At 49.0% G+C, this 15,418-nt stretch overlaps 1 protein-coding gene across 9 annotated transcripts in view; it reads left to right on the top strand.

The window, feature by feature from the left end:
* PUM1 (pumilio RNA binding family member 1) overlaps window positions 1–15,418 on the top strand; it is a 209,043-nt gene that overhangs the window by 111,649 nt on the left and 81,976 nt on the right. The window lies entirely within an intron of this gene.

Raw genomic sequence — 15,418 nt, 5'->3', positions numbered from 1 at the left:
GCACAGAGAAGGTGCTAAGTACCCTATTAACAACTCAAAGACTCACCGCAATGTCCTCTTCAGGATTCAAGAAGTGTGAGTCATGCCGCAAAGTTATGCCGGCCTCGGATGGGCACAGTCAGTGTATTAGGTGCCTGGGGGAATCTCACGTCACCCAGAAATGCTCCTTCTGCGCAAAGCTCACGGCTAGAGCAAGGAAGGACAGAGAAATGAGGCTAAAAATGCTGCTCTTTGACAAGGCCCTCCAGCCAGACGAGCTGGAGCAGCCCCAACAAGAGGGACCCGCAGGGGCCCATAAAAGGAGGTGGCTTCCCTCACCCCATCAGTGCAGAAACGGAGGAAGCTCTCTCCAACCCGATCCCTGCCAGCAGCCACAGCGAGCGGGACGGGTGCAGCACATAGTCCCCAACCGCAATCACAGACAAGCGGCAGCGGCGCGGAAGCGCATGTGGCAGAGGCTGAGCCTCCGATAATCAAACAGCCAGCCCGCACTGCGGTCAGAGGGGCAGCCAGGCAAGCGCCGGAACTGGCGGCACCGCAGCTAGCGGCACAGACCCCCGGGGCGCGCCGATGGTGCAGAGCTCGCGGGCACGCGGCCTGCAGGCACCGGGGGAGACCACCCACGCGGCACCGCAGCGAAGCGTGCCGAGCGCGGTGCTAACAGCGGGGCTGAGATCCCTGGCGTGGAAAGGGGCGGAGTCAGCCCCAGAGGGGAGGGGAAAGGCAGCAGAGAAAACCCGGCACTGCAGCCCTTCTCCAGACAGGGCTGCAGGGCTGCTCTCTCTAAGTCCTCCCCTTATGCTGCGAACTCCAACAAGGAGGCAGGGGTCTCCCCCAGTCTACCCTGAGCCTCCCTCCCCGTTCCTCCAGCCAGCGTCACCATGGCTCGGGCCACCCTCACCTTTTCTGGGATTTGACCCCCTGGAGTACTACCACAAATCAGTCTCACCATTGTCTCAATCACCTAGATGATCTCGCTCCCCCAGACTCTGGGGGTATGCGCCTCAAGAGTGGTCCAGGTCTCCATCCCAGGAACTGTGCCCGCATTGCCATGGTCGCCCCATCATGCTGGGCATAGACAGCACACCCCCAGGGACAGGTCCCCCCAGACAGCTCACTATCCCCGAGGGCAATCGCGGACGGGGACGGAAACGCAAAATATCTCGGGGGGAGTTGATTCTGGAACCCCGAGATTTCCCCTCGCAAGCCTCCAGCAAGAAGATGTATCACCATCAACAGGACCCAGAGGGATCCAGAGAGGCTTACCCCAGTGGTTCCTCTCTATCCTTCCCCGATGAGGCTACGGCCCCGGGGGATGTCCACCCCCCGGACGATCTCAAACAGTTCCAAGAGCTGTTTAAAAGGGTAGCCTTTACGCAAGGCATCCCAACAGCAGAGGTGCAGGAGAAGCACAATAAGCTCCTCAAAAACCTGAGACCTCCGGCCTCTTCCAAAATAGCTATTCCGCTCAATGAAGCAATTATGGAGTCCGCTACCACGATATGGCAGACCCCTGCGTCCGCTCCGCCTATAAACGAGAGCGGATAAAAAATACTTCGTACCAGCAAAGGGCACGGAGTTCCTGTTCAGTCACCTACAACCAAATTCTCTGGTGGTGGAATCATCTCAACAGAGGTCGAAAACTTCTCAGTACAAGACAGGGGGAACGGACAAAGATGCCAAGAAGCTAGAGTTATTTGGCAGAAAGGTGGTCTCCTCCTCTACCCTACTGTTGAGAGTGGCAAATTACGCAGCACACCTAGCGAACCATAACTTTGACAATTACTCCAGGCTGACTTCCCTCATGGACTCGCTTCCAGAGGATAAGAAGCCAGTGCTGAAGGCCATCGTGCAGGAAGGCTACGCAGCCTCGAGGACAGGAGTTCAGATCGCCCGGGACATAGCAGATACGGCGGCACGCTCAACGGCTACGGCAGTGGTCATGCGCAGGGAATCCTGGCTTCAGACATCTGGTATCCCGAGGGATCTGCAGGCGAAGATTGTCGATCTCCCCTTTGACACGCAGAAGTTGTTTGCTGAATCAGCTGATTCGGTCCTTCATTCCAGTAAGGACTCAAGGGCTACTCTCAGAACCTTGGGGATTTATACCCCTCCATACAGGAAGAAAAAGTATTACCCTCAGCAAAGACGATACCCATATCAACCCCAGCGTGCTCACTACCAAAGGGGCTACGAGCAAGGGCGGCATCAACAGCACCAACAGTACAGAACTCCCATGCGACGTTCCCAACAGAGCCGTGCCTCCTCGGGGCAGGGCCGAAGGCAACAAGTTTGACGGACAGATTGAGGGCTGCACTATCACTACCATCGCGCAATGTCATCCAAAGCTAATGTTCCATCATCGCCTCCGACCATTCTACGCCCAGTGGCAAAAGATCACCACAGACAAATGGGTACTGGAGATCATAGCCACGGGTTACGCGATCCCCTTCCAGTCACTCCCACCGCCACGACCTCCACCCAGGTCCCATCTAAAGGACGCCTCCCACGAAGCGAGACTCAAGCAGGAGGTGGACCATCTTATGCTTATAGGGGCAGTGGAAAGAGTGCCGGAGCAACTCCAAGGGAAAGGGTTCTGTTCAAGATACTTCCTTACAGAGAAAAAAACAGGAGGCTGGAGGCCCATCCTAGATCTTCGAGGCCTCAATCGGTACTTGCGCAAACAACGCTTTCGGATGATCACAGTCGCCTCTATACTTACGGCACTGGATGATAGAGATTGGTTCTCAGCCCTCGACTTACAAGACGCGTATTTCCATATAACAATCCACCCGGCTCACAGACGTTTTCTCCGGTTTATAGTCGGCAAAGAACATTTCCAATACAAGGTTCTGCCGTTCGGCCTCTCCTCGGCCCCCAGAGTCTTTACCAAGACCCTGGCAGTGGTGTCAGCCTACCTGCACAGACAGGGGGTGTTTATATTCCCATATCTGGACGACTGCCTACTGAAAGGGGCCTCGAAGGAAGAGGTACTATGCATGATATGCGTTACAGCAAGCACGTTCTCTTCGCTGGGCCTGGTCATCAACCTGGCGAAGTCAAAGATCGACCCCACACAGGACATAGAGTTCATAGGGGCACGCATAAACTCCATCACAGCAAGGGTTTATCTACCGGATGCCCGCTTTCGCGCCATTGGTTCCCTCGTACAAGTTATCACCTTCAGCCCGACGGTGCTGGTTCTAACGTGCTTACAGCTGCTAGGCCATATGGCAGCAGCAACGTTGGTAGTACAGAACTCCGGATTGCATATGCGCAGCATGCAGCATTGGCTGGCGAGCGTCTACAAACCGGCAGCACACACCGTCCGCAGGGTGGTGTTGCCCACGACAGAGGTGCGCAGATCCCTGCAATGGTGGGTGAACCCCAAGAACATGCTAACAGGGGTACCCTTTCATCAACCACAAATATCTATCTTTCTCACCACCGACGCCTCCCACATAGGGTGGGGAGCACACATGGGCGAAAAGGTGACGCAGGGACTGTGGTCCCCTACGGAACAGTCGCTGCATATAAATATACTGGAGCTCAGAGCAGTGTTCAACTCCTGCAAACACTTTCGAGACTATATACAAGGCAAAGTAGTCGGGATCAATACAGACAATACCTCCACCATGTTTTATATAAATCGACAAGGAGGAGCTCGGTCCCGTGCCTTATGTGCGGAAGCAGTCCGGCTGTGGAACTGGTGGATCACCAACAATATAACTTTGAAAGCCTCGTATTTACCAGGCGCTCACAACGTGCAGGCAGACCAGTTGAGCAGGCGCTTCGCACTCACACACGAGTGGCAGATCCGTTCTGATCTGCTACAACCAATTTTTCATGCATGGGGGTTTCCCCAGGTAGACCTGTTTGCCACTCATCGCAACAAGAAGTGCCCACAATACTGCTCCAGGGCAGGACTGGGACGGGGGTCCCTGGAGGACGCATTCGCAATCTCGTGGAAGGGCCCCCTGCTTTACGCATTTCCTCCCACAGTGCTCATCCACAAGGTCTTGCAGAAAGCCAGGAGAGAGAAAGCCCGCATGATCCTAGTAGTCCCAACTTGGGATCGACAACAATGGTTCCCCTTACTCCTGCGCATGTCGGACCACCCACCGATGCCCCTTCCGGTGGCACCAGACCTGCTCACGCAAGCCCAGGGGTCTATAGTGCACCCACACCCCCCAGGCCTGTGACTGCAAGCATGGTTAATCGATGGCTCATCTCCCTAGAGAGCACATGTACGGAGGGAGTGCAACAAGTCCTAGAAAGTAGCAGAAGGACTTCCACCAGGAAGACCTACAAGCAGAAATGGACTCGATTCACTGCATGGTGTTCTACCAAGCAGTTAGCTCCCCTTGCTGTGCCTATACCTGTAATATTAGAATACTTACTAGACTTCAAGAGAGGCGGCCTCTCCCTATCCTCGTTGAAGGTCCACCTTGCCACTACATCGGCTTTCCGACATGAAGAGGAAGGGCCTACGGTGTTCGCCCATCCCATCGTTACCAGGTTCCTGAAGGGGCTGGTAAACCTGTACCCCCCCCTCGGAAACCGCTTCCACCTTCGTGGAGCTTGGACCTGGTGCTTAACACGCTAACATGACCACCGTTTGAACCCTTACCCACAGTTTCCCTCTGTCTCCTTACGATAAAGACGACCTTCCTTCTTGCAATCACGTCAGCTCGCAGGGTGAGCGAGCTCGCGGCAGTTATGGCAGCGCCACCCTGCACAGTATTTTCGAAGGAGGCGCTAACCTTACGGCTGCATCCAGCCTTTGTTCCGAAAGTTTCTTCAGAGTTTCATATTAACGAACCTATAGTCTTACCCTCATTTTATCCAAAACCTCATAACTCAAACAAAGAGGCGCGCCTACACCTCCTGGACGTGAGGAGGACGCTGGCTTTTTATATAGACAGGACTAAGTCCTTCCGAAAAACGGATAGACTCCTAGTCTCTCTCGCTCTCAGGTCAAAAGGAGAAGGTCTCTCTTCGCAGAGAATCTCGAAGCACATCGTATCCTGTATAAAAATGTGCTACGAACTTAGAGTCCTTTACTGGCCCCGCCTAGGGCACACTCCACCAGGGCGGTGGCGGCATCAACAGCCTTTTTCAAGGGCATTGCGTTAAAAGACATCTGCAGAGTGGCGACCTGGTCATCCTATGACACCTTCGCCAAACATTACGCCCTTCACAGGGTATTCCAAGAGGATACCCGTCTCTCGACAGCGGTCCTTTCGGGGGCAAGCTACACATAACCCGATTACCCACCTCCTTTCTTGGGTTACTGCTGGGTAGTCACCTATCGTGGAGCACCCACGGGGACACTCAAGGAAGAAAGAGAACTTACTCACTGTAGTAATGATGGTTCTTCGAGATGTGTCCCCTTGGGTGCTCCACCACCCGCCCATCCTCCCCGCTTCGGATCTCTGGGAGCGCGCAAGGGAGCGCCGCGCGCCGACGCATGCGCGGGCCGGCAGAAGCTGCTGGAAAGATCTGATCTGCAGCGCCGGGGCGAGCCTGACACCTATCGTGGAGCACCCACGGGGACACATCTCGAAGAACCATCGTTACTACGGTGAGTAACTTCTCTTTCTGTCAACGGATTGCTATTGTGTAGACATAGCCTAAGAGTTTTAGCACTTGAAAAACAATATCTCAGACATATTGCCAAACCCTGTTCAGACTAGGGATGTTACAGTTTTAATGATGCATTGGTAAGCCTCACCCTGTGGGACAGTCACAGGTGTGGGTGATCCAGCAAGGCCAGAGTAAGAGTTGCCTGTGTAGGAGTAGTCCATGGCAGCCTGGGGGATGGTGGGCTGTGGGGCACAGCCCTGTTCCATGGTGCACTGCACTTGAAGGTGCTCCAACTCCCCAGTGCACATTCTCCCTTCTCCCCCAATTGGTTCACATTCCTAGTTCAGACATGTCTTCACCTAGAGCTGTATCCTGGCATATGAATGTGATTTACCATATGCTAAATTATTGTGCACTTAGCTATTTTTATAAGTGAAACACTGTTCCTTAGAGCCTCACTATATAATTGAAAAGGTGAAAATGTACTTTTGGGTGAAGGAGACACAAATTAATATCAATTTGGGAACCAAAGGAGTAGATCGAGTAGTCTTTAAATTAAAATGAAAACTTGGCAGCAGTAACCCTTTCGTTTTGGGTTTTCTCTTTGATCTTCTGTTTCAGTTAAGGTGTCTGGAGTATAGTTCTTCACTGCCAATAGATGGAGACATGCACTGAGTCTTACACATATCTACTGAGTATATGGGCTTTGCTGGCTCCCAGAGCACAGTTGTTTTTAATCATACAAGTAGAGAATCAGCTGGCCAAGAAAGACCTTAATAAAGAAAAGAATGGAGCAGGCCTTGGATCCCTATGGGAATTTCTAGTCACAGACAGCAGCGTGTAGCAGCCTCTACACCACAAACTTCAGTTAGGATAGAAACATCCTTCCTCCAGATATCCACAAGGAGTGGAGTTAAGGGCCTGTGGCCTATGCAGAAGAGATTTCACCCCCCCACCAAAAAAAAAAAAAGACTTCTCCTCATGTTGTCTTCACCACAGGCTGCCAAAGAGCCTTAGTCTGCTTTCTTTAGGCACAGCTCTCCAGAGTGCCAGGTGCTTCAAGGCCTCAAGCCAGTCATGCACATTTCTTCCAGCTTCGGCAGTGGGATTTTCTCAGGTACTTGGTACCATCTCTGCCTTCTCTTGGATTCCTCTTCTAAGAAATCTTGTTGAACTCCTCATGTAGGAAGACTGCCAGTACACCTGATGCCTAAAGTGATATTTGCTGCTTCTGTCTCCTAACCACTTAGGCTTCCATAATGTTCACACATAGTGACGGTAGAAATATTTATCCATATCTGCCTGAAAATATCTTCTCTTTGATTAATATGGTCCACAGAAACAGTACCATGCAATTTCCACGTGCTTTCGGTTTGGTTATAGCATCAGTAGTCCTGTCTGACACGGCCTCATGCAGTTTCTTCCAGTTGAGCATATCCACAGCCAGTATAATTAAAATCTTCATTCTTATATTACAGACCATATTAAATGTTCTTTGAAGAAAAAAACACGCTTTCCAGAGAGTGGTAGATTCTGCCTAATGATCACAAATTCCAGATCCCTGGCAAACTTTAAATATTGATAGCCGTGAGGCGATCTTGCCAGCCTCCATGCAGGAGGCATGACTTTTCTGCCTTGTGATTTCAGTGTCGCTAAGGATTGAATTAGGATACTTAACTAGAGAGGGGGTATTTCTTGAGATTACTTAAGGTATGGGGAATATCTGTCTGAATTAAATGTATAATTCTGGATCACATGGGAGACATTCCTGTGATTGGAGATAGTCGTAGTTTTTGGAAGGCTACTCTAGTGGATAGGAAATCAGTGCCTCTTGCAGGAGTTCTGACCTTGTGGAGTTGGAATAAAATCAGTGCACTAACATAGAATTTAATGTTAGATTTGTAAAAACTTCCTTTTCTAGGATATTCTGTGAACATACTACGGAGATTTGACCTTTATGCTAGGATGCTCTTCTCCACTTACAGAGAAACCTTCCTGAAGAAAATCAAGGTTGTTTCAGTGTTTCGTCCTGGTAGATACAGTATGGACTTTCATGAACCAGTGAAACAAGCTCTTCGTTGACTTCTCTTTTGTGGTCCATGACAGCAAAACTCATTTTGTCCAAGTATTCATTTTAAACTTGTCTGGTCCTGGATGGAGGATTGGTTTAACAATCACAGACCTCTGTGAGAGACATCCAAGGGTCATCCTGCCTGAGAGCAGAGACTCTTAAACCAGAAAGGTCTAAATAGTAATACTGCTGCTCCCTCCCTCCCTCTGTCCTTTATATTGTCCTGGGAAGCAATGGAAAAGGTGGGAAAATATGAGGCACCTTGCCCAGATTTATAAAAGGCTGTTCACCTGACCTCGTTCATCCTGACATGTGCAGGGTCTGAAGGGATCTTTATTTGCTGTTTACAGATGAAAACAGTTTAATCACCAGCCCATCCAGTTGACTTATGATGAGAGAGAGATTTCTGAATATTGGAGGCACTCTTTTAATCTGATTTCTGCCGTGTACATGTTGGTGTTAATCACCTGCTCGATGGGCAGTTTGCAGAGAGAGCAGAAGCTGCTGTGTACCACAAGAAGGCAAACACTCCAATAGTGTCAATTATGTTCTTCCTGCTTTTAATTCATTGACTTTTGCAACCAGGACAGGTCTGTTGTCCATGCTCTGAAGTTTTAATTGTTTCTGTTCTAGCTAGCGCTGGAACTCATTCTTTGGATTAAATTAGGAATTTTCCTTGAAAACCCCTTGAAATAAAGTAGAAGTTGTCTGAGTGGAAAACTCCATACCACGTGTGAAATTATTTGCAGCCGTTGGTGGTAGAAAATAACTAAGGAAATTTTGGAGGTAGCACACTCCCCTGCTGCCAGTGACTAATAGGTATTATTCTGTCCCCTAGCTGTAAGCAAACTGGAATGGTCAACATAACTGATCAGTGGAACATGAAGACTGTACCTCATTGTAAATTAACATTCTTTGAATACTGTCCCCGCGGGAGCTCCGCTCTAGGTGTCGGTGTGTCCTTGCGCTGGCACTCAGATATTCTTTTGTAACCATGGTTTCCTGAGCTGCACGTGTGCAGTAGCGCCTCCTTGTGCTATCTGGTGTGTGCACAGCACAGCACTCCTCAGTTCCTTGTCTAGCATCCTTGGCTGTAAACGAAGCTTCAACCTGTCTGAACAACACTCAAATTTGATAGATAGTTATTAGTTAGCCTTCCTATCCAAATTACTCTCCCTGTTAGAGTTTCAAAAGTTAGTTCAAAAAAGGAGAGAGGTTTTTTAGTAGCGTTAGAATTTTTGCTGTGTTACCGCCATGCTGAATTCCCCAGGCTCTAAGCAGTGCACAGCATGCAGGGAAGCCATGCTGGTCTCCAGTGGCCATGCATCCTGCAGTAAATTTCTGGGTGAGGACTGTCGGAGTCCATCCCGCACTCACTGTTCCAGGTTTGTGGCGAGGGCTACAAAGGACTGAGCCAACAGTCTGGAGGGACCTTTTGTATAGGTACATTTTTCAACCAGCAGCCCTGGAGCAGCCACCTGCTAAAGACTCAGCATGGGAGACCAAGATTACGGACTCTAAACATCCCTCTGCCTCCATGAGGACCCATCCTGTGGTGACGGACCCATCTTCAGCACATTCCTGGCCTCTGGTGCCATCTTTAAGGGCTGAGTCAGCAGAAATGCTGGCTGTGGCCTCCCCAGCACCGTCCTTGTTTGGCACCACCAAAGAGTGCTTTCGGAACCATCCATAAGCACTTGCACCCCTGACACTGTTGGCACCACTGACTTTGGCTGCCTTGACCCCAGGGCACAAAAGGTCTTTGAAGAACAAGACCCCACCCTGCATGCTGGACGCGGAGTTTAAGAAGCACCATTCTAAATCAAGTATCAGAGGGGTAGCCGTGTTAGTCTGGATCTGTAGCAGCAACGAAGGGTCCTGTGGCACCTTATAGACTAACAGAAAAGTTTTGAGCATGAGCTTTTGTGAGCACAGACTGATGAAGTGAGTCTGTGCTCACGAAAGCTCATGCTCAAAACTTTTCTGTTAGTCTATAAGGTGCCACGGGACCCTTCGTTGCTGTTACATTCTAAATCACTGCACCACTCACAGCAGTCATAGAACACAGCACCACATAAAATCAGGGCTGACAAATCACCGCACTCCTGTGCAGTGTTGGTAGTGACACTGAGATGCTGCACCTCAGGACCCTCCTGCTCCCCACTGTGGCATGATGTTGAAGCAGTGACTAACCAACTCGTCACCAAAAGCTTACCCAGTACTGAGTCTGGCACTGCTCAGCTCGCCTCACTGGGCCTCCCCAGTACCATCCACCTCCCCACTCCTGTCCGAAAGATCAGGGTTTTCATGTACATCAGGAAGAAGACCACCTCTTGCCCTAGGAAAGGGTGGTTCCAATGCCCCTTTTTCCTCCCAAAACTCCAGCCCCATGTACTATGCTACTATGGCACACCCACAACTGCTTCCACCATGGTTTGCACGCCATTATTCCCATCACCACAACTTGGCACTGCAGTGGTCATCATGGCAGTTGTGGACACCCCGCTTTCATGTTCCATTGCCACTGTCCATGGCATCTGGGAATCATTCTCCCTCACCACAGCCTTTTACTTTGGCACCGTATGTGCTGTCCCAATGTTCCAGCACTGAGGATTCCTTGTCGGAGGGTTAACAGGAATCCCCTCTGCACCTCTCCTTGTCCTTGCCAGATGATGTGGTGCTCTCGGTGTCATCTCCACCCACTGTTGATGCCAAAGCCTTCCATGATCTCCTTCTGATGGGTGGCCCTGGCATAGGAAAAGGTGCTGGTCAAACAATACAGGCTCCTTTGCATCCTGCAGCCACCTTCTTCCTCTAGAGTGGAAATGCTGATGGACGAGGCCATCATGGAAGCCACCAATGTTATTTGGCAAACACCAGCTTCCATTCCACCGCTCCCCCCCCGCCCCCACCCCCAAATAAGAGGGCTGACAAAAGATACTTTGTGGCTTCCAAGGATTCAGAGTTTCTATTTACCCACCCACAGTCAAACTCACTCATGGTGAATGCTGTTAGAAACAAAACCAGATCTTTCCATTCTACACACCACCACCACCCCCCCTCAGGAAAAGTCAAGCAAAGAATGGGATATTATGGGTTGTAAAGTTTATTAATCTGGCATGCTATTGGTGTAGGCAGCCAACTAAGTGGCCATGCTGGCCGATTATGACCACCTAAACTGCTTGAAACTCAAGAGTTGGTCCCAGCACTGCCAGAACAACAACACCTGGCCCTCAGTGTTACCCGCTAGGGGCATATCATCACTTGCATGGCGCTACAGTCTGCAATGGATATTGCAGACAGAGGAGCTTAGGTCATGGCCTATGCTGTGGTGATAAGGACCTACATCAAAATGTGGAGGACCTCTGCTTTTATAGGCAGCACCCATTTGCTGAAAAAACTGATGAGGTCCTTCATTCTATGAAGGATTGGCACACCACACTTCATATGCAGAGCATGTATACGCCTCCGGTCAGGTTGGTTCTCTACTCACTGTTTCCAGCACCAATGTTTTGAGCCCTGCCAATGGCACAGATTTCAGCGGCAACAACCCAATAAATAGCCCCAGCAGCAGTCCTCAGCATCTCGCCCTCAACCACCCAGACAACAGTTTTGAGGGTGTGGTGGAGAGTCTGAGACGTCTTTCTGGACTAACCAATACTCAGTCTGCGAGTTACTCATTTCATCAGCGCCTCCATTACCTTGGACAAGTTGGTAAGGGGTATGCCATCCCATTCACTGCTGTCCCCCTTATTGACCATCCCACCCCTTCCCTCTTCAGGGCCCCCTCTCACAAGCATCTCATCACCACAGAGGTTCGGCACGTCCTCTGTTTGGGAGCCGTCAAACCGGTTCCCATGGAGTTTCAGGGCAGGGAGTTTTATTCCACATAGTTCCTAACTCAAAAGAAGACTGGAGGATGGAGACCTATCCTCAGACTTAGGAGGTTCAACAAATATGTCCTCTGCCAACGCTTCAAAATGGTACCTCTCACAACCGTTATCCTGGCTCTCAGCTCTTGACCTACAAGATGCCTAATTCCACATCATCATCCATCCAGTGCACAGACTCTTCCTCTAGTTCACAGCGGGGCCCCACCATTATCAGTATCGGGTCCTTCCATTTGGCCTCTCCATCATGACCCAAATGTTCTCTAGGACTCTGGCTGTGGAGGCTGCCCATCCACATCAGCATGGTGTTGTCATATTCCCCTGCCTGGATGATTGCCTTCTAAAGGACTGTCGTTCACAGAGGCCTTGTGCGTGGTGCAGATCACATGGACCTCTTGTTGAGTCTTGGCTTCCACATAAACAACAAGAAGTCTAAGCTTCAACCCACACAGTCTCTAGAGTTCATAGGAGCTCAGATAAACACCATCACCATCAGAATCGCACTGACCATCCAAAGGTTCCAGGCTGTGCGTGACCTCATCTTGGTGGTATATCTGTCTTGCCCACCACCACTGTGGGTGCCTGCCTTAAGCTGCTGGGGCATGTGCCCAGTAACACATATGTGGTCAAATTGTCCAGGCTTTGTATGCACTGCCTTCAGTCATGGCTGGCCATCTGCTATACCCTGGCCAGGGTCCCACTCTCCAAAACTGTGACCACCCCGGCATGCATTCTGGCCTTGCTCCAGTGGTGGACATAGCTGGGCAACATCCTTGCCGGGGTGCATTTCCACCAGACTCCACCATCAGTCACCCTTGCTATGGATGCCTCCCTTCTGGGTTGTGAGGCCCATTGAGTTCTCACACAGTGCTGGGCATGTGGTCCTTCAATGAGCAAGCACTTCACGTCAACCTACTAGAGTTCTGAGTGGTTCATTATGCTTGCAAGCATTTCTAAAGGTACCTGGCACACACTTCTGTCAACATCCTTAAGGACAATACTACCATTATGTATTAAATCAGTCTTCAGGGTGGGGTCTGATCCCTATCCCTGAATACAGAAGCCATACAGCTGTGGACTTGGTGCATTTGGCATCATGTCACCCCTGTTGCTACATATCTCCCTGGAGTGCCGAACGTGATGGCAGATGTTCTCAATCACTCGTTCAGCAGCCACCACAAGTGGGAGATCAATACGGCAGCCCTCAACCACATGTTCCAACTCTGAGGCCAACCATACATAGGCCTATTTGTGACCCAGGTCTACAGGAAGTGTCATCACTACTGCACCACCAAGTGGATCTCCACCTCTTTTCACACTTATGTGATTCACCTTAGGGAGCTGCTGGGAGTTGTCACCGCCCACTCAACCCAGGATGTGTTCCCTACTGCCGCCTTTCTCAAGAACGTACCCCTTATGGATATCTGTAAGGAAGCCATGTGGTCTTCCAGTAACACATTTGCCCAACACTACATTCTCTTATATTCCATTGCTTCCTCCATCCAAGTGGGTCAAGCAGTGTTATCTACTGTAGTAGTTACTGAGCTTTAAATGCACCTCTGAACCTTGACTATTGCTTTATAGTCACCCAGAGTGGAGAACCCATGGGGACAAGACTCAAAGAAGAAGTTACTCACCTTGTGCAATAACGGTGGTTCTTTGAGATGTGTGTTCCCCTAGCCCCCATAGGTAGTCTTATTTGTATGAACCTAAGTAAGTTAGTTTCATTGGGGAAGTTTTAAAATGAACTTTCTGAAGTGCCTTCTCATATGCAATGCAAACTTATGGCATCTGTTGATACTTATGTTCATATATACTGCTCTTGCACTTGTATCCATGTCCCCTGCATTGCACAGCCCTGAAACAGTTTTCAGTATCACATATTATCATTCAACCTGTTATGCATCATCTTGAAGCCATTCCAGCATGAATAATCATGTCAGTAACCGTCATTCACCTCTATGTGGATGACTTCTGGGTCAAGTTATAATGGATGGCAAAGACATCCATTTTGAGATTGTGCTGGTTTTGGGAACCAGATACCTAAGTATTGATCAGAAAGAGAAATATATGGCCAAGAGAAACTGACTGTTGATTGTAAGAACAGGCTAGGTGGTGGTGGTAGTTGTGTCCCTCCCCACTTTCCATTCACGTAGCCAGAATGAAACATAGTGGACTGAATAAATTGATCCCAAATAGTCACAGGAGATTGGAAAATTGAGAAATCAGTGAGTGGGTGGATATGTTGTAGTTTAAGGTGCCACAGGAAGGCATGCGGGGTAATACCTTTTATTGGATCAACTTGTTTTAGGTGAAAGAGACAACAGGAAGGTAGACAGCAGAATCATGGATATTTGTTCTGTAAGAAGATACACCAGCACGGTGTCATACATTTTTCCACACTGGTCCATCAGGAAGGTGCTGCATAGAATTAGCTGATCCTTGGGATCCTTCATTCCCACACATTTCTCAATCTCAGATTGGGCAAGAAGTCCTTGCTGCCTTGAACCCATGCCTGTCAATAGAAATATGATTCACCTGCCAACCACAGGTGACTTATTGACAAAAAGACCCTACTTGTTATGAAGATCCTGTTCTCTTCAGGCTTAGATCATCACTGTTGAAAGGATGCATCTTGGAAGAAACGTCTTTTGAGTAAAGGTATGTGTTCCACCTCTACCCATGATTATAGGCTTTGAAGAACCAGTTTTACTGTGTAATGGATAAACCATGAATTTGATTTACTTCTCTATAGCCAACACACTGGAGTTGCTTCAGAATGGTCTAGACATAGGAATCTTACTGGTGCATTTATGAGCTTCCATGGCACACAGATGTACTTAAACAAGGTGTAACTATATTTTGGCATGGGGGTTGACAAAAGCTGAAACTTGTATTCAGACTAGCTCTTCTTCTTTGGATCTGAAAATATTGTATTAAATATGCATGCTGTTCCTTAGTTTGGACTTACAAAAGGACTTACAGAAAGTGGCAGAAGACGACTATCCCTTAGGCTATTTTTCTCATATTCCTATTTGCAGTTTACTGAGCAAGGAGAAAAAGAGTTGAAAGCCCTTCTCTGTGAAGATTTCTATCAACAATACACATTTTAATAGTTTTGAGTTTTGTGCTATAGGTAACTATATCCATCTGCCTGAATCCAGCTGGATTATTTTTGTCAATCCACCCTGATTTAATATTTTATGAAGAAGCTAGGACTCACTATCTGAAGCTTAGCCTACACTAAAAAGTTAGGTTCACCCAGCTACATTGCTCAGGGGTATGAAAAGTGGACATGCCCAAGTGGTGTAGTTAAGCTGACCTAATCTCCATCATAGGCATTTCTAGATCTAGAATTGTTCTGTCAACCTAGCTACTGCCATTCAAGTAGGTGGGATTAAATATATCAGTGAGTGAATCCTGACCATCAGTGTGCGTAATTTCTATACTAAAGTGCTGCAGTGACGTAGCTGCAATATGTGAAGTGTAGACGAGCCATATAAGGATGGAAGGGGGCGGCAAAATGCATAACATCCAAATCCGTTCTTATCGAATAGCTAAAGCTTCTAGTCGGCAAAGCTTGCTTCAGTGCAGCAACCCGGTTTCTCTGTTTTCACAATACATTACGCTAGGAAGTTATGTGTAAGCACCTGTACTAGTTATTCCAGGCAGCTACCTGGTGCCACTGTCCTGTGCCACAAGGGTGCTGTAGGCAGCAAAGAGGCATTAGTCTTACCCTTTTGTGTGTCACTGCACTCCTTTGGGAGGCCCCAAAAATCTGGACTGGCCCTCAAAGCTGGAGACAAACTTCCCCCTTTTTTCTTCAGGATTTTCTGTGCTAGCTGTTATAGCTTCCTTCAAGGTTATTGCT

Source organism: Carettochelys insculpta, chromosome 24 (genome assembly GCF_033958435.1).
Source record: "Carettochelys insculpta isolate YL-2023 chromosome 24, ASM3395843v1, whole genome shotgun sequence".
NCBI classification, from domain to species: domain Eukaryota; kingdom Metazoa; phylum Chordata; order Testudines; family Carettochelyidae; genus Carettochelys; species Carettochelys insculpta.
This window is presented reverse-complemented; position numbering and strand designations above follow the sequence as displayed.